We start from the raw sequence: 18,165 nt of genomic DNA, 5'->3' as shown, positions 1-18,165 counted from the left end.
GGGTGAATGAGACATGAGTAACACAACTGCTATCAGAGGCTGAAAATAGCTTGTGACCAAAGCCCTGAGTGTCGTTCCCCCCACACCAGCTGCGAGGCCCTTGGAGAACTGTATCGCCTGGGTTTTGTTGTATTTGCCAATCACCTTTGGCATGCAGGGATCAATTTGTGGAGTATGCATTTCTGATCAAGTGGGGGGAACAGGAACAAAACCAAGGAAGGATATTACACCTAAAATCATTTTTCCAGGCTCCCACTCCCCTGACCTTCCTGGAAATCAATGCAAAGTACCTGCACATGAATCATGAACCATATCTGGGCACCCTCTGGAACTCTAAGACACAGGTCACTGTTCTTGTGAAGGAAACTCAGAGCTAAAAATAAGAGTGATGGGTGTCTGGAATGATACTTAGATAATCTCTTCAAAGCAGCTTGGGAAAATAAGGTCAGCTAATCATTAAAGTCCTGTCACTTCATGGCTTGCTATCCTATGAGGAAAAGTTTTGTCTCCAAAGTTTTCAGTTACTTTGTTATCTTTTTTGATTTAAGAATTTAACATGGCTGTGCATCCTATTAAAGTAAGTCTTGACAAATCTCTGTAAACCCACATTTTTTTTCTGAGGTCTAATTTCTCGCTGCCTGAAGTGCAAATGTGTTTTGATCAAGCACCAAGGACTTAATGAATTATAGAATTTGATAGCTGACAAGAAGTTCAGAGGTTTAATAGACAAATTACTTTCTTTTTTACAAATTTTATATACATATATATAATATATACATTTATTTATTTGGCTGTACCAGGTCTTAGTTGCAGCATATGGGATCTAGTTCCTTGTCCAGTGATTGAACCTGGGCCCCCTGCATTGGGAGCACAGAGTGTTAGCCAATTTGACCACCAAGGAAGTCCCAATAGACCAAGTCTTTATGTTATGGCTAAAGAAACAGGTGCCTAACTTGTTCAAGGCCAGACCATGAGGTCTGGCCATGAGGTCAAGGCCAGATCTAGGACTTGAGTTCAGCTCAGTTGTGTCTGACTCTTTGCGACTCCATGGACTGCAGCACGCCAGGCTTCCCTGTCCATCACCAACTCCCAGAGTTTACTCAAACTCATGTCCATTGAGTTGGTGATGCCATCCAACCATCTCATCCTCTGTCGTCCCCTTTTCCTCCCACCTTCAATCTTTCCCAGCATCAGGGTCTTTTCAAATGAGTCAGCTCTTCCCATCAAGTGGCCAAAGTATTGGAGTTTCAGCTTCAGCATCAGGCCTTCCAATGAATATTCAGGACTGATTTCCTTTAGGATGGACTGGTTGGATCTGCTTGCAGTCCAAGGGACTCTCAAGAGTCTTCTCCAACACCACAATTCAAAAGCATCAATTCTTCTGTGCTCAGCTTTCTTTATAGTCCAACTCTCACATCCATACATGACTATTGGAAAAACCATAGCCTTGATTAGACGGACCTTTGTTGGCAAAGTAATGTCTCTGCTTCTTTATTATGCTGTCTAGTTTGGTCATAACTTTCCTTCCAAGGAGTAAGCGACTTTTAATTTCATGGCTGCAATCACCATTTGCAGTGATTTTGGAGCCCAAAAAAATAAATTCTGCCACTGTTTCCACTGTTTCCCCATCTATTTGCCATAAAGTGATGGGACTGGATGCCATAATCTTAGTTTTCTGAATGGTAAGCTTTAAGCCAACTTTTTTGCTCTCCTCTTTCACTTTCATCAAGAGGCTCTTTAGTTCTTCTTCACTTTCTGCCGTAAGAGTGGTGTCATCTGCATATCTGAGATTATTGATATTTCTCCCAGCAATCTTGATTCCAGCTTGTGCTTCTTCCAGCCCAGCATTTCTCCTGATGTACTCTGCTTATAAGTTAAATAAGCAGGGTGACAATATACAGCCTTGACATGCTTCTTTCTCAATCTGGAACCAGTCTGTTGTTCCATGTCCAGTTCTAACTGTTGCTTCCTGACCTGCATATAGGTTTCTCAGGAGGCAGGTCTGGTATTCCTATCTCTTTCAGAATTTTCCACAGTTTACTGTGATCTACACAGTCAAAGGCTTTGGCATGGTCAATAAAGCAGAGGGAGATGTTTTTCTGGAACTCTCTTGCTTTTTCAATGATCCCCCAGATGTTGACAATTAGATCTCTGATTCCTCTGCCTTTTCTAAAACCAGCTTGAACATCTGGAAGTTCACAGTTCACATATTGTTGAAGCCTGGCTTGGAGAATTTTGAGCATTACTTGATTAGCGTGTGAGATGAGTATAGTTGTGCGGTAGTTTTGGCATTCTTTGGGATTTTAATGAAAACTGACCTTTTCCAGTCCTGTGGCCACTGCTGAGTTTTCCAAATTTGCTGGCATATTGAGTGCAGCACTTTCACACATCATCTTTTAGGATTTGAAATAGCTCAACTGGAATTCCATCACCTCCACTAGCTTTGTTCATAGTGATGCTTTGTAAGGCCCACTTGACTTCACATTCCAGGATGCCTGGCTCTAGGTGAGTGATCACACCATCGTGATTATCTGGGTTGTGAAGATCTTTTTTTGCACAGTTCTTCTGTGTATCTAGGACTTGGCAGGTCCTAGATCAAAATTCAAGTTATCTGTTTCTTAGGGAAAGGTACTTTCCACTAGTGTTGATCTGGATGTTGAGATTAGGTGTGGGTAATACCCAACCAAGAGTTGTGTGAAATCCAGCCCTCCAAATCAGTCGTATTAGCCTGTTAATCACATGACCCAAAGCTGTTGGTTAACTGATGGAATACCTCACTGTAAAGAAGCTTGCGATAATTTCACAAATATGAATACAGCAAAACCCAATATGAGATTTCCCTAGTCTGTGTTTTCATACAAAAATGTGTTTGTTATTGAAATGGTAAGTACTCTAGGATGTTCAAGTTAGAAGGAACTTAGAAGTCATCTAGGGAAAGCAGCTTCCAGACTTTGGTGTGTCTTTTTTAGAATTATAATACTATTTTCTATAAATAGTGTTAAATGGGACACAAATATAGCGAGTGAGTGAAAGTTGCTCAGTCGTATCTGACTCTTTGCAACCCCATAGACTGTATAGATCATAAAATTCTTTAGGCCAGAATACTGGACTGGGTAGCCTTTCCCTCCTCCAGGGGATCTTCCTAACCCAGGGATTGAACCCAGGTCTCCCACATTGCAGGCAGATTCTTTACCAACTGAGCCACAAGCAAAGCCCAAGAATACTGGAGTGGGTAACCTATTCCTTCTCCAGGGGATCTTCCCAACCCAGGGATTGAACCAGGGTCTCCCGTACTGCAGGCAGATTTTTTTTACCAACTAAGCTATCAGAGAAGCCTCATTGGGACATAAATATATAAATCAAATAAAATAGGAACTTCACTGCTCGAAAAACGTAGGTGATCTACTTACATAGCCTTTCTCTGAACCTTTAAAGTAGCTTCTAAAATATCTCTTTGAGACAAAATTTGAAAGTCACATATGTAGCCCACAACTTTCATTTTATCAGTCCAAATATTAAGGCCTAAAGAAGAGATTTAGTTTGCTCAAGGGGAAATGCAGTGTGTACAGTAGAGTAATTTCTGGAGCCAGAAAATCTAGGTTTGACTCTAATGTTTCTGATCTTAAAATAAAAATGTCTTCTAATGACACAAGTAACACAAGAATGTATTTTTATTGTGAAAGACTAAATGGTAAAGATGTACTTGGGATAAATCGTAAAAGTGCCCTCCCAGGACTTCTCTGGTGGTCCAGTGGTTCAAACCCTGTGTTTCCACTGCAGGGGGCACAGATTCTACCTCTGGTCCAGAAACTAAGATCCCACAAACTGTATTTGTGGGACAAAAGCCAAGAATGTGCCCTCCCACAATCCTACTCTCTTTCCCAGAGTTAACCCATGACAGTATTTTGGGTTTTACACATAATTGAAAATTATGTTTGCTAGAACTGCTGTAACAGACATACACTGGGTGGCTTAAACAACAGAAATTAATTTTCTCACAATTCTGGAGCTAGAAGTCCAAGATCAAGTTGTCAGTAGGGCTGGTTTCTTCTGAGGCCTTTCCGCTTGGCTTGTTGATGGCCATCTTTCTCACATGTTTGCAGATGGTCTTCCCCCTTGTGTGTCTATGTTCTAATCTTCTCTTTTTAAAAGGATACCAGTCATGTTGGATTTAGGGCCCAGTAGTCATAGGACCTCATTTTATTTTTAAATGCCTTATCTTCAAATACAGTCTCATTCTGAGGTTCCAGGGGTTAGGTCTTCGACAGAAATTTGGGAGGAACAATTCAGCCCATAACAGGGTCAATTTTGCCTGTACCTGAATGCTAGCTCAGCAGTCTCCAGAATTGTACTGTCCAATACAGTAGCCAATAGTCACCTGCAGCTGAATTGAAATTATTTAAAATTAAACAAAATGAAAAATTCAGTTCCGCAGTCACAGTAGCCATAGTCCAAGCCCTTACTGCCCACGTGTGGCTCCTGCCTACACCTTGGACAGTGCAGCTGTAGCGTGTTTCCATCAGCGCAGAAGTTCTATTAACTAGCACTGCTCTAGAGTTTCTTCTACTGAAAAATGAAGCAAATGCCTTTTGGATTCTACAAGGACTAGATAATATTAAGCATGCACTGGACACATGGCAGGGTGTCTAATCAATGCTAGCTGAGTGTTGACTCAACAGTGAGTAAATAGTAATACTAGGATCAGAACCCACTGTTCCCGCCCCATTGTTCCCCCAGAATAGTCACAAATGAGTCACTTGTGAAACATAGAACACAAATAAGATCAGGCAAGAGGGTGAGATGGGATGATGATTTTAAATACACGCCTGAAAACAGTCTTTATACCCAGATCAGAATAAGCTGTATTTTATTTAATTCTCTCAATGACTTTGTAAAGAAGATATTTCTGTACCCATTACTATACCCATGAGTGAGGAATGAAATAAATACAGCTCTTGAAAGCTAGGTAACTCCCTCAAGGCCATACAGCAGAGTCAACAGTGAGTCAGTAGCAATATCAGGACTAGAATCACTGTTTCCTCCCTTCCGTTCACCTAGGATAACCAAAAATTGAGAAGTCACTGGGAAACACAGATCTCTAAGGAGACAGGAAATTCAAACCCAGATAGAATTTCAAATCCCTTTTACAACATTGGTTCCCAGATTCATTGAATCATTGACCCCTCAGTAAACATTTTTGTTTATATCCTTACACACACATATATATGTAAATTATAGATGTATTACTATAATATACAATATAAAACACACTCCATGAAAAAGTGTTAATCAGTCAGTAACATCCTACTCTTTGAGACCCCATGGACTTTGGCCCACCAGGCTCCTCTGTTCCTGGAATTCATCAGGCAAGAATGCTGGAGTGGGTGGCCATTCCTGGTCTTCCTGATCCAGGGATCAAACCCAAGTCTCTTACCTTGCAGGCAGATTCTTTACCTTCTGAGCCACGGGGGAAGCCCCAACGTATTACTGTCATATATACTATAAAACACACTCCATACCATGCACTAAAAAGCATAAAAATAAATGTTCTAATTCTTTTTCTCATGCTCTAGTATTTCACATGCTGTCTAGGATGCTGGCCTCCCTTCCATTTTGAAAACCACTGTTCTAAACCATGTCAGACACAGAGAAAATGTGCAGTGGGAGAACTTACAGGCCTGGGAATCTTAGCTTCCATCCGCTCCTCCAAACCACTCTGAAAAGAAACATAATTGGACTATAATGTATTCAACGTCAGCTGCATTCTTAGAGTAAATAGGGCTTTTCACTATTTCTCCTGCACCAGTGGTCTGACATTTGTCATTGGCTCTTATTTCCAAGAGAGAGTTAATTTAAAACTACCATTCAAAGGTTGCCCCTGGCCATGTGGTTCTTTCATGAAAGGCAGAGAAATGGGCAAAGCAACAAGCACCAAAATGGTTCCTTTTCCCCAAGATATATATATATATATATATAGTCATCCTCACTGCAATGAAGTGAGACTTGGAGAAACAAATAATTGATGTACTTGCATCGTTCAGATTTTTTTTTTTTACTGGCCTCTTTGTTTTTATGACCATATATCCCTGCTGATTGTAGTGATGACAGGGTTCCTTACATAACCCCTTTATTTTAAAGGCATCATCGAGCGTTTGATTCTCTCTCAGATGTGATTCTCCTCTCTCTGTCCCTTTCTGTTTCTCAAGCAATGGGAGGGTATAGATAGGTGTTATTATTCCCTTTCTCTTTTTAAAAATATTTATTTTTATTTATTATTTGTGCTGTGTCTTAGTTGCGGCATGCAAGATTTTTGATCTTTGTGGCGGCATGCAAAGTCTTAGTTGCATCATGTGGAATCTAGTTCCGTGACCAGGGATTGAACCTGGGCCCCTGCATTGGGAGTGAAGACTTTTAACCACTGGATCACCAGAGAAGTCTGTATTATTTCCGCCCCCCCCCCCCTTTTATTTTTTTAACAGATGAAGAACCTGATTTGAGAGGTAAGGTCATATAGCCAGTAAATGGTAAAGTGAGAACCTGCTCCAGTTCTCTGCCTCAGAGCCAATGCCCTGAGGGAAGTTTCAGCTGATCTGATCTCACTGTGTAGTTGGGAGAGAGGACAGTGCAGGGGCAGGCCCCTGCAGGTCAGAACAACCCTGCCGTTAAAGCAGCAACTCAACTTCACCTTGCCCTGAGAGATTAGCAGGGCTTAATTTGCATCAATGTTCCCTGGGGTTCAGTAGAGGCTGTTTTTATATTCACTGTTCAGCCAGGGTAAAGCCTCTAGGAGGAGCCCGAAGCAGTGCAAACCCTTAGGTGGGTCTCACAGGGCCAGCAAATTGACAGATGGAGATTAACACAAGGAGGTTCAGAAGAGCATCAGTGGGATCATTTTAGGAGTGATTGCTATGGCTTGAGTGGCATCTATCACTGCTCACATATATCAACAATTTGCTGTTGCTAAGTCGTGTCCGACACTTTTGCAACCCTATGGACTGTAGCCCACCCAGGCTCCTCTGTCCATGGAATTCTCCAGGCAAGAATACTGGAGTGGGTTACCATTTCCTTCTCCAGGGGATCTTCCCGACCCAGGGATCAAACCTGCATCTCTAGCACTGTAGACAGATTCTTTACCACTGAGCCAGCAGCGAAGCCCTCATATCAACTATAGAAATGCTTTTGAATCCAGTCTTTCTTTTTATCCCTGCTTCTCTTACTGTCTTAGTTCAGATGTCTTGCCTAGATTTTTTTGGGAAGCTTCCTGCTCAGTTTTCCCCACCTCTCTTCCATCTCTCACGCTGCTACAAGAATGTCTGTCTTTGGAAACACATATCTGAGGATGGGAGCTTTCAAAAAGACCCCTGCCCCCATTAACACCCCATTAGTATGCAGTCATATTAAAAACTTTGACATAGCATTTTTGTTTCTTCTTCTAGCCGCAGATTAGCATTCCAACCTTTTCTCCCACCACCCTACTTTCCTTTATTCCTATCTTCCAGCCTCTCCAAGCTAATCACTATTCTCTAAAAATAGCCAGCCCTCTATCGTGCCTCTCTGCTCTGCTCACACTCCATCCTCTGCCTGGAATGTCCTCCCCTCCTTACCTACCCCCTCGGGTGAAATCTTCCTTGGCCTTCCATGAGCAGTTCAAATGCCACCTCTTCAGTGCAGGCCTCCTCACCTGCCCCTTTCCAGGTGGGATATGCCACTCTGTGTGCTGGCCCACAAACACTCCTTTCACATGCCTCCTTCAAGGAATTTTGGCTAATTTGTCATATGTCATTTTGGCTCATGAGATAGTGAACTCCTTAGGGGAACAGAGAGCATCATATTTATCTTTGTGTCCTCTGTGTTGGCACCTGCAGGCATTTGAAAAATTTTGGTTGAATTTATTCATCTAACTGAGTGGTTTTGAGAAGTCTTGAAAGGGCTAAATTCCTTCCAGATCTTAGATAAACAGCAAAAGAGACAGCACAAAATCAGCAAGAAGAAGTTCCTTATTTAAGCATGTAACCACTCCATACAGCCTGAAGTAGAAATAGCACCAGGTTGGAATGGACAGAAATGGGTTTCTAGTCTTACCTCTGCCATGAACTGAGCTGTGTGCCCTTTGGCAAGTCAGTCTCCCTTTCGGATTTCCTTATTTACAAAATGTTCATGCTGGGAATTCCCTGGCAATTCAGTGGTTGGGTCTCCATGCTTTCACTATCGAGGGCGAGTGTTCAATCTCTAGTCGGGGCACTAGGATCCTGAAAGTTGCACAGCACAGCCAAAAGTTCATGCTGGACCAAATGACTTTAAGGTGTCTTCTAGTTCTAAAATGTGAATATTGTTATTTTCTAGTTAGGGAAAGTAAGTCTCTATTTCCTTTTGTGTGTGATGGTCCCTTAGCAAAAAGAGCAGGCATTCTATATTGTCATAGAAACACCATTCTCCTACTGTGGCCCTATTACATAAAATGTATGTATTAGAGATAGTACCAAATATTTTATGAAGCAAGAGTTTTTGATATAGGGTAAAAAAAAAAAAGCAAAATTAACTAACAAGAAAACTCCTTACTGACAAAATGTTAGGGCTTTGGTCCTTTAAAGTTGAAAGGCCATGCATAAGGCCAAGAAAAAGACCTCAGAAAGATTAGTTGATCTGATGGTTTCAGAAAGATGGAGGAGAGAATAAAGGGGTCGGGTGGTACACGAAGATGGTTTGGAGGAGAAGGAGAAGATGCTTGGAGGTGGGGCTTTAAACTCAAGTCTTTGAGGAATGCAGTCTACAGTATGTCACAGGGGCAAAGAGAATTGGAAATCCTCAAGGTGTTGAGTGAAGTGATGTCACAGCACCTAACAATTTCCTTTTGTGTACAGGAAACTTGAAAGTCTTCTAGTATTCTGAAATGCTATTTTTTAAAACTAGGCTTTATTTCTTAGAGGAATTTTAGGTTCATGGTAATGTCGTGTGGAAGGTACTGAGAATTTTCATATACATGCACAGCCTCTTCTGATATGTGTCCTGCACAGAAGTGGTGCATTTGACTGAATCAATGGACCTGCGCTGCACATCATTATCATCCTAATTCCATAGTTTTACATTAGGGTTCACTCTGGGTGTTTTATAGTCTATGCGTTTTGACAAATGTGTAAGGACATGTTCCCACAGTCATATTTTCATACAGAATAGTTTCGATGTCCTATAAATTCTGTGTGCTGTGTCTATTCAATCTCTTTCACTCACTAACTTCTGGAGCTTTTTATTGCCTCCATGGTTTCGCCTTTTCTGGAATGTTATGTGGTTGGAATCACATAGTATGTAGCCTTTTCTGATTGGATTCTTTTACTTCATAATATGCATTTAAGCTTCCTTCATGTCTTTTCATGGCTTGATAGCTTTTTCTTTTTTTTTTTTAGTGTTTAGTATTATTCCATTGTCTGGATGTACCACAGTTTATTAGCCATTCTTCCACTGAAGGACATCTTGAGTGCTTCTAAGTTTTGGCAGTTATGAATAAAACCGCTATAAACATCCATGTGCAGGTTTTTAACGTCTTCAGTTCTTTTGGGTACATACTAAGGAGTGCAATTGCTGAAGCATATGGTAAAAATACGTTTAATTTTATAAGAAACTGCCAAACCATCTTCCAAAATGGCTGTATTATTTTGCATTCCCACCAGCAATTAATGAAAGTTCTTGTTGTTCTATATCCTTGTCAGCATTTGCTGTTGTCAGTTTTCTGGATTTTGGCCATTCTAAAAGGTGTATTGTGTTGATTTTCAGTTCCCTAATGACATATGATATTGAGCATCTGTTCATCTATTTATTTGCCATCTGCATGTCTTTATGGTGAGGTGTCTGATCAGGGCTTTTGCCCATCTTTTATTTGGGTTGTTCATTTTCTTCCTGTTAAGTTTTAAGAGTTCTTTGTATATTTTGGATAACAGTCCTTTATCAGATATGTCTTTTGCAAATGTTTTCTTCCATCTGTGACTTGTATCCTTATTCTGTTTTCACTGCATGAATTCCCAGCATGAACATTTTGTAAATAAAGAAATCCAAAAGGGGGACTGACTTGCCAAAGGGCACACAGCTCAGTTCATGGCAGAGGTAAGACTAGAAACCCATTTCTGTGGATCCGGTCTCATTTTTAATAGATCTTTTCAAGCAAAATTCTACTTTTAAATTGTTTAGCAGAAATCCTTGTTATCCAGAAATTTCTTTCTAACCTATAGAAATAGACTATTTTCATTTGTATTTCCTTGATTTAAGAGTTATAAATAGAAGTTGGGGAAATCATCTGTCATCAGATTTGAGTTATAACTTGCAGGATGTGTTTCAAAGATCCATTGAGGGGATGACTTGGGGTTGGGAGACTTCAAGCCAATTTCTTTTTCTAGAAGATTGTATTTATTTATTTTTAATTGATGATTGCTTTGTAATATTGGTTTGATTTCTGTCAGACATTAACATGAATTAGCAATAAATGTATTTATGTCCCCTGTCTCCCACCTCCTACACTTTCTGACATCTCTAGGTTATTACAGAGCCCTGGTTTCAGTTCAGTTCAGTTCAGTCGCTCAGTCGTGTCCGACTCTTTGCGACTCCGTGGACTGCAGCACACCAGGCCTCCCTGTCCATCACCAACTCCCCGGGTCCACCCAAACTCATGTCAATTGAGTCAGTGATGTCATCAAACCATCTCATCCTCTGTCGTCCCCTTCTCCGCCTGCCCTCAATCTTTCCCAGCATCAGGGTCTTTTCAAATGAGTCAGCTCTTCTCATCAGGTGGCCAAGCCAAAGTATTGGGGTTTCAGCTTCAACATCAGAGCCCTGGTTTGAGTTCCCTGAATCATATAGCAAATTTCCATTGACTATCTCTTTTACATACGTTAGTGTGTATGCTTCCATCCTACTCTCTCCATTCATCTCACCCTCTCCTTCCTCTCTCCTGCCCTTGTCCATAAGTCTGTTCTCTATGTTTGTGTCTCCATTGCTGCCCTGAGAATAGGTTTATCAGTGCCATCTTTCTAGATTCCATATATGTGTGTTAATATGCGATATTTGTTTTTCTCTTTTTTACTTACTCCACTCTGTATAATAGGCTCTAGGTTCATTCACCTCATTAGAACCGATTCAAATGTGTTCCTTTTTATGGCTGAGCAATATTCCATTGTATATATGTACAACAGCTTCTTTATCCACTCATCTGTCGATGGATAGCTAGATTGCTTCTATGTCCCGGCTATTGTAAATAATGCTGCAATGAACATTGGAGTACCTGTGTCTTTTTCAGTTTTGGCTTCCTCAGAATATATCCCTAGAAGTGGTATTGCTGGGTCATATGGTGGTTTTATTCCTATTTTTTTTAAAGAATATCCATACTGTCTTCCATAGTGGCTATAGCAATTTACATTTTCACCAGCAGTGCAAGAGGGTTCCCTTTTTCTCCATACCCTCTCCAGCACTAGTTGTTTGTGGACTTTTTGATGATGGCCATTCTGATCAGTGTGAGGTGATATCTCATTGTAGTTTTGACTTGCATTTCTCTAATAATGAGTGATGTTGAGCATCTTTTCATATATTTGTTAGCCATCTGTATGTCTTCTTTGGAGACATGTCTATTTAGGTCTCTTGCCCACTTTTTGATTGGGTTGTTTATTTTTCTGGTAATGAGTTGTATGAGCTGCTTGTGTATTTTGGAAATTAATCCTTTGTCAGTTGTTTTATTTGGTATTATTTTCTCCCATTCTGAGAGTTGTCTTTTCACCTTATTTATAGTTTCCTTTGCTATGCAAAAGCTTTTAAGTTTAATTAGGTTCCACTTGTTTATTTTTGTTTTTATTTCCATTATTCTAGGAGGTGGGTCATAAAGGATCTTGCTATGATTTATGTCATACAGTGTTCTGCTTGTGTTTTCTTCTAAGAATTTTAAAGTTTCTGGTCTTACATTTAGGTCTGTAATCCATTTTGAGCTTATCTTTTTGTATGGTGTTAGGAAGTGTTCTAATTTCATTCTTTTATGCTTAGTTGTCCAGTTCTCCCAGCAGCACTTATTGAAGAGACTGTCTTTTTCCCATTGTATATTCTTGCCCCCTTTGTCAAAAATAATCTGGTATCCATAGGTGTGTGAGTTAATTTCTTAAATCCATTTTTGTTATATCTGAGGTCATAGACCAAGGGATTTAAACTAATGTCCCCCAAACCCACAGTAGATAAAATTTATTTCTGACTACGTATATATAATATTATGGCAACGTCTGTCAGCTGGAATGTGGGTTAAGTAGACGGTGAGTTGATGTGAGTGAGGAACAGTTTCCTAAGAGGATTAGCTGGAACCCAAGAAAGGTCTGTTTCCTGGATGAGAGGAGAGCTTTGCCCCATGAGTATTTGAAAGAAAGGGGTCAGAGCAATAAGGAGCTCTAGTTACAGAATGCCACGGTGGTGGAGGGTGGCCAAGTATATGGTGTGACAACTGTGGATCTTTTTATAGATGTGGGTACTTTTATAGATGCTGAGATATGCTGCTGGTGGTTGTGCTGTAGTTATTGTTGACTTGCTTGGTGATATTTTGAGTCTATGAATTCCTTCTAGTGAGTTGTCTCCAAATGCTAGAATTTGAAAGTGCTCCAAGAACTCGTAGAGGCCACAGAGCCAGTACAGTTAAACCACAAAACTCGAACATCATGAGACACTGTAGTATTTTCAGTCTGCAAAGAAAGATTGCAGTTTTCACTTTCTGATGGATATGGGAAGGTAGATAGCAGGGGACCAACTTCAGTAAAAAATGTTTTCCTTATAGATCCTACGCTAGCTGAAAATTGAATACCATATTCTGGAGATTGGGAAGGAATACTGAAAATAAAAATCATGTTCCAGGAGGTAATAAAGAATCTTAGAATATGCCGTGTGAGGAACAGCCCAAGGAACCAGAAAAGAACTGGTGATGGTGGGAGCAGGAAAACCTATAGCAAATCTTCAAATACCTGATGAGCTTCAATATATATAAGGAAACAATACATTTGTTTCAAGGAAAAATTAGGACCAATAAGAATAGACATTATAGATAGGCTGATATTGTTTCAATGTATAAAAAATCCTTTTAACAGTGCATCCTTTTTAACTTTATGGCAATTATAGAAAATGAAAGAATTTTTACAGCTCATTGTAGAAAAGAGTGGTTCAGTGACTCCTGCCTGCCTGAGGGCTGAGATGTTTAATATCTTGACAATCTGTAATCCATTCACAGCATATTTATGGGGAAATTCTTTAATAATATGATCAGTGGTCTCTGAAAAAAGTAAATTCCTCATCATAGGCAACCTTCAGGCAGAGTTTGGAAACAATCTAGATGGGCTGCTATAATGGCAATTAAAAAAATTATTTAAAATGTATGAACTTTTCATTGTATTGTTTTATGAATTCTGACAAATGCATGGACCCCTACAACTACCACAACAATCAAGATACAGAATCATCACCATCCTCCAAAATTATTTTGTGCTTCCCCATTGTAGTCAAATCAACACCCATCCCTTAGCACTGGCAACCACTGACCTGTTCTCTACCGTAAAGTTTTTACTTTCCCAGTGAAAGTGGAAGCCGCTCAATTGTGTCCAACTCTTTGAGACCCCATGGACAAGACAGTCCATGGAATTCTCCAGGCCAGAATACTGGAGTGGGTAGCCTTTCTCTTCTCCAAGGGATCTTCCCAACACAAGGATTGTACCAGGGTCTCCTGTGTTACAGTTGGATTCTTCACCAACTGAGCTATCAGGAAAGCCTGGGACTTTCCTAGAATGCCATGTAAATGAATGTATATACTATCCAGCCTTTTGGAACATGTTTCTTTCACTCAGCATAGTATGTTTGAGATTCACCCATATCGTTGACTCATCCAGGGTTTGTTCCTTTTTACTGCTGAGTAGTACTCCGTTGTACAGATATAACACATTGTCCCTCCATTCACCAGTTGAAGAAAATCTAAGTGACTTCTGGTTTCTAGTGTGGCATGTAAGGAGCTTGGAAGTCATGTCTCCATCCTAACAACAATTTAAAAGCTGAACAAATTGAAAATCAACAACTTTTCTTATATTCATCAGAGAATTGCGATTACAGGAAAGACTACTGCTCCTGAAATTGAAGAGAGAGATAGGTGGATACAGAGAAGCACAATTTATTGGAACAGAAACCTACAAGTAGGTTCTGAGAATCTCATGAGAATGATTACTGGGTTTCTTTTATGCAGTACGTCATATCCCGCTTTCAACAAAAATTACAAAGTATGTCAACAGGCAACAAACAGAGTTTGAGGAGACAAAGCCAAACTTAGATATGGCAAGAATGTTAGAACTGTCAGTCCAGGAATTTAAAACAACTATGGCTCAGTGGCTCAGTGAGAAAGAATCTGCCTGCAATACAGGAGATGCAGGTTCAACCCCTGGGTTGGGAAGATCCCCTGTGGAGGAGAGCATGACAACCCACTCCAGTATTACTGCCTGGAGAACTCCATGGACAGAGAAGCCTGGTGGGGTTACAGTCCATAGGGATGCAAATATTAGGGCGTGACTAAAGTGACTGAGCACACGTGATTAATATGCTAAAAGTTTTAATGATAAAAGTAGACAACATGCAAGAACAGATAGGTGGAAATCCAGAGATGGAAATCCCAAGAAAGAATCGAGAAGAAATGCTAGAAATCAAAAATACCAAAATAGAAATGAAGAATGCCTTTAATGGGCTCATTACTAGACTGGACACAACTGAGGAAAGAATCAGTGAGCATGAGAACATGCTAACAGAAATTTCCAAAACTAAAGCAAAGAGAAAAAAGATGGAAAAAAGCTGGAACAGAATATCCAAGAACTGTGGGATAACTACAAAAGGTATAATGTACCAGAAGAGAGGAAGGAACAGAAAAAAATATATTTGAAGCAATAATAACTGAGAATTTCCCAAAATTAATGCCAGACACCAAACCATGGATCTAGGAATCTCAGAGAACACCAATTAGGATAAATTTCAAGAATGTTTGGGTTGTTTCCAGTTTAGAATGAATAAACTACTAATACTACAAACATTAGCAGCATATAGGTTTTTGTGTGAACGTAACTCTTCATTTTTTGAAGTAAATAAACCAAGGAGAATTTCTGGTCATAAAGTAACTCCATATTTAATTTTATAAGAAACTGCCCAATTGTTTCCCAAAATCTGTATGATTTTGCATTCCCATCAGCAATAAATGAGAACTCCATATTCTATATCCTTACCAGTATTTGGTATGATCAGTTTCTTGATTTTAAAATTTTAGTCATTCTAATAATGGTATTTTAATCAGTTATTCTAATAAGTGGTTTTAATTTGCATTTCCTCAGTGAATAATGATGTTGAAAATCTTTTCATGTGCCATCCATATATTTTCTTTGGTAAACTGTTCAAATCTTTTGCCTATTTAAAAAATTGGATTATTTTCTTGTTGTTGAGTTTTGAGAGTTCTTTATATATTCTGGATACAAGTTCCTTATCAGTTATGTGATTTTCAAATATTTTTGCCCAGTCTGTGATGTTCTTTTCATTTTAAAAACATTTTTAAAGCCTTTTATGAATGTGTGTGTGTGCTCATTTGCTCAATCGTGTCCAGCTCTTTGTGACACCATAGACTGTAGCTTCTCTGTCCATGGGACTGTCCAGGCAAGAATACTAGAGTGGGTTGCCATTTCCTCCTCCAGGAGATCTTCCTAACCCATGGATCAAACCCTCGTCTCCTGCATTGCAGGTGAATTCTTTACTGCTGAGCCATGGGGGAAAGACTTTTTTCTTTTTTTTTTGGTCTCGAAAGCCTTTTATGACTCCGTATTTTTCATTTTGATGGAGTCCAGGTTAATAATAATGTCTTTTGTTACTTATGGATGTTTTGGAGGTTGTATTTAAGAACTTTTCCTGACTCAAAATAACAAAGATTTTCTCCAATGGTTCCTTCAAGATGTTTGATAGGTTTATACTTTATATTTGGGCATATTACCCATAATGAGTTTATTTTTGTATATGGCATAGGGTGTATGTTGAGGTTGACTCTTGTGGGTATGGATGTCTAACTGTTCCGTCACTACTTGCTGAAATGACTATTCTTTCTCCATTAAAACTTTTTTGCACTTTTATAAAAAAATTATATTGAGTTAATTGACCATATTTGTATGGGTCTATTTCTGATCTCTGTTGATTCTGGGTACCTCTAAAATCTCTGGAGAATGTTAGTTTTTATTTGTGTTATTGAGCCACCCAGTGAATTTTCTGTTTCAGAAGCTCTATTTTAAGGGTCTAAAATTTCCACTTTGTTCTTATCTATAATTTCTGTTTTTTTTTTTTTTCTGGTGAAAACAGCTATATTTCCATTCATTTCAAGAGTGTCCAACATCATGGATCATGGTTATAGTCATCGCTTTAAAATCTTTATAATTCCAGCACCTGGATTGTCTTGGGTTTGGCATCTGATGATGCTCTTTTCCTTTGAGAATTGTGCAGATTTTCTCTTTTCTTTGTTGCATTTTTTGTGAGTCGAGTAATTTTGAATTGTATTCTGGAATTTTGAATATTAGGTTGTGAGATTCTGGGTTGTATTAAAATCCTCTGGAGATCATTAATTTTTGTTTGTTTATTTTAGTAGACAATGTACCTGGTTAGGCTCGTACCCCAAGCTGTGTCTTGCCTTCTGAGAGGGGTGGTTCCAACGTCAGTTCAGTTCTCAAAGCTTCTGCTGTGCTTGTGTGTCTGCCCAGCGCATGCACCATTCAGGTGTTTATCTGTTCCTTGGGCAGTGACTTACATCATAACTGAGTTTCCAAAACCTTCTCCATTATTCTCTGGGTCTGTGTTGCGCAGTGTGTAACCCAGGAGTGAGTCTGAGACTGGTAATAGTTCGTATTCGGAACTAATGGATTTCCTTCTCCAACTTTCTCATCCTTGGACTTTCCCTGACTCTCTCTGGCTCTCAAGGGCCCTTTTTGGCAGTCTTCTGGCTAGAAACCCACTGTTTCTCCCAGAATTTTAGCCCGTGCACTTTCTGAGCACCTGTGGTGCTTCCTAGGCAACATGAAGAGGAAGAAGAGAGAAAGATAACAGGAATCCTCCCACACTCTTCAGGCCATTGGGACTTCCTCTCCCAATTTTGTGTAAACTGAGAGATGGTTGTTTGAGTTTTAGGTGCCCACACCTCTGCGGCCACCATCATGACAGTGAAGCTTTAGGACTTTGGCTGGCATTGAGGTCTGGGAGGGAAAGAAAAAGAAAAAGAGATTCTCTCCCATCTTCTTTGCTTGGCAAGCCCACTTTCCTGATCCTCCAGTTAGAAAAGGGGGTTTCTGATCCTTTTGTAGTTCATGAGCATGATGACTGGGTGCTCACGCTGCTGCGTGACATGTGCCTCCCTCCAAACCTTGTTACGACATCGGCACATTACCTGTCTGACGTAAAAATAAAAAAATTAAAAAAAAAGAAAGAAAAGGGGGTTTCCTTTTGATTTGTTGTTGCAGTCTATACTTGGTGAACAGTTGCAGGCCTTAGCCCATCCTTGGATCAAAGCCAAGAGATACAGGAAAGAAAAACCAAGTCATCTCACTGCCACACCAGTTGCTCTTCAGATTTTGACTTCCCTTCTCAATCTACTTGCTACTGTTCATTTTTCAGAGTCCTCAGCTAGTTGCTATTGTGTTCTCTCCAGAGGTTTTAGTTATAATCAATGGGAGAGAGAGGCTATAATGGGCTCGCTCTGTCTTGATCAGCACCAGAAATTCTGTAATGACAAGTTAAATGCCAAATGATGGTTCTTGCAGAGAGTTATTCTCAAACCTAGCAACAAATTTGATTAGCTGGCAAGCTTAAGAAAAAGAAAATTCCAGAGACACAGACATAGAGAACAAATGTATGGATACCAAGGGGGAAACGGAAGATTGGGATTGATACTATTGCTACTATGTATAAAACTGATAACTTATGAGAACCTACTGTTCCGCACAGGGAACTCTACTGTGCTCTGTGGTGACCTAAATGGAAAGGAAATCCAAAAAGGAGGGACTATATGCAAACGTATAGCTGATTCACTTTGCTGTATAGTAGAAACTAACTCCAATAAAAATGAAAAAAAAAAAAAATTCCCAGACTCATCTCTTGAAGATGGAAATCTAA

At 39.7% G+C, this 18,165-nt stretch overlaps 1 non-coding gene across 1 annotated transcript; it reads left to right on the top strand.

Annotated features, from left to right (window-relative positions):
- The first annotated feature begins 17,345 nt into the window (after positions 1 to 17,345).
- Positions 17,346 to 17,450, top strand: LOC122431522. The gene has a single exon (XR_006266542.1). It is a non-coding gene; the product is annotated as a small nucleolar RNA U13 (small nucleolar RNA).
- Positions 17,451 to 18,165: the final 715 nt, after the last annotated feature.

Source organism: Cervus canadensis, chromosome 29 (assembly GCF_019320065.1).
Source record: "Cervus canadensis isolate Bull #8, Minnesota chromosome 29, ASM1932006v1, whole genome shotgun sequence".
In the NCBI taxonomy this organism is placed as follows: Eukaryota; Metazoa; Chordata; class Mammalia; order Artiodactyla; family Cervidae; genus Cervus; species Cervus canadensis.
The sequence above is the reverse complement of the archived record's forward strand: the minus strand, read 5'-3'. Positions and strand labels throughout refer to the sequence as shown.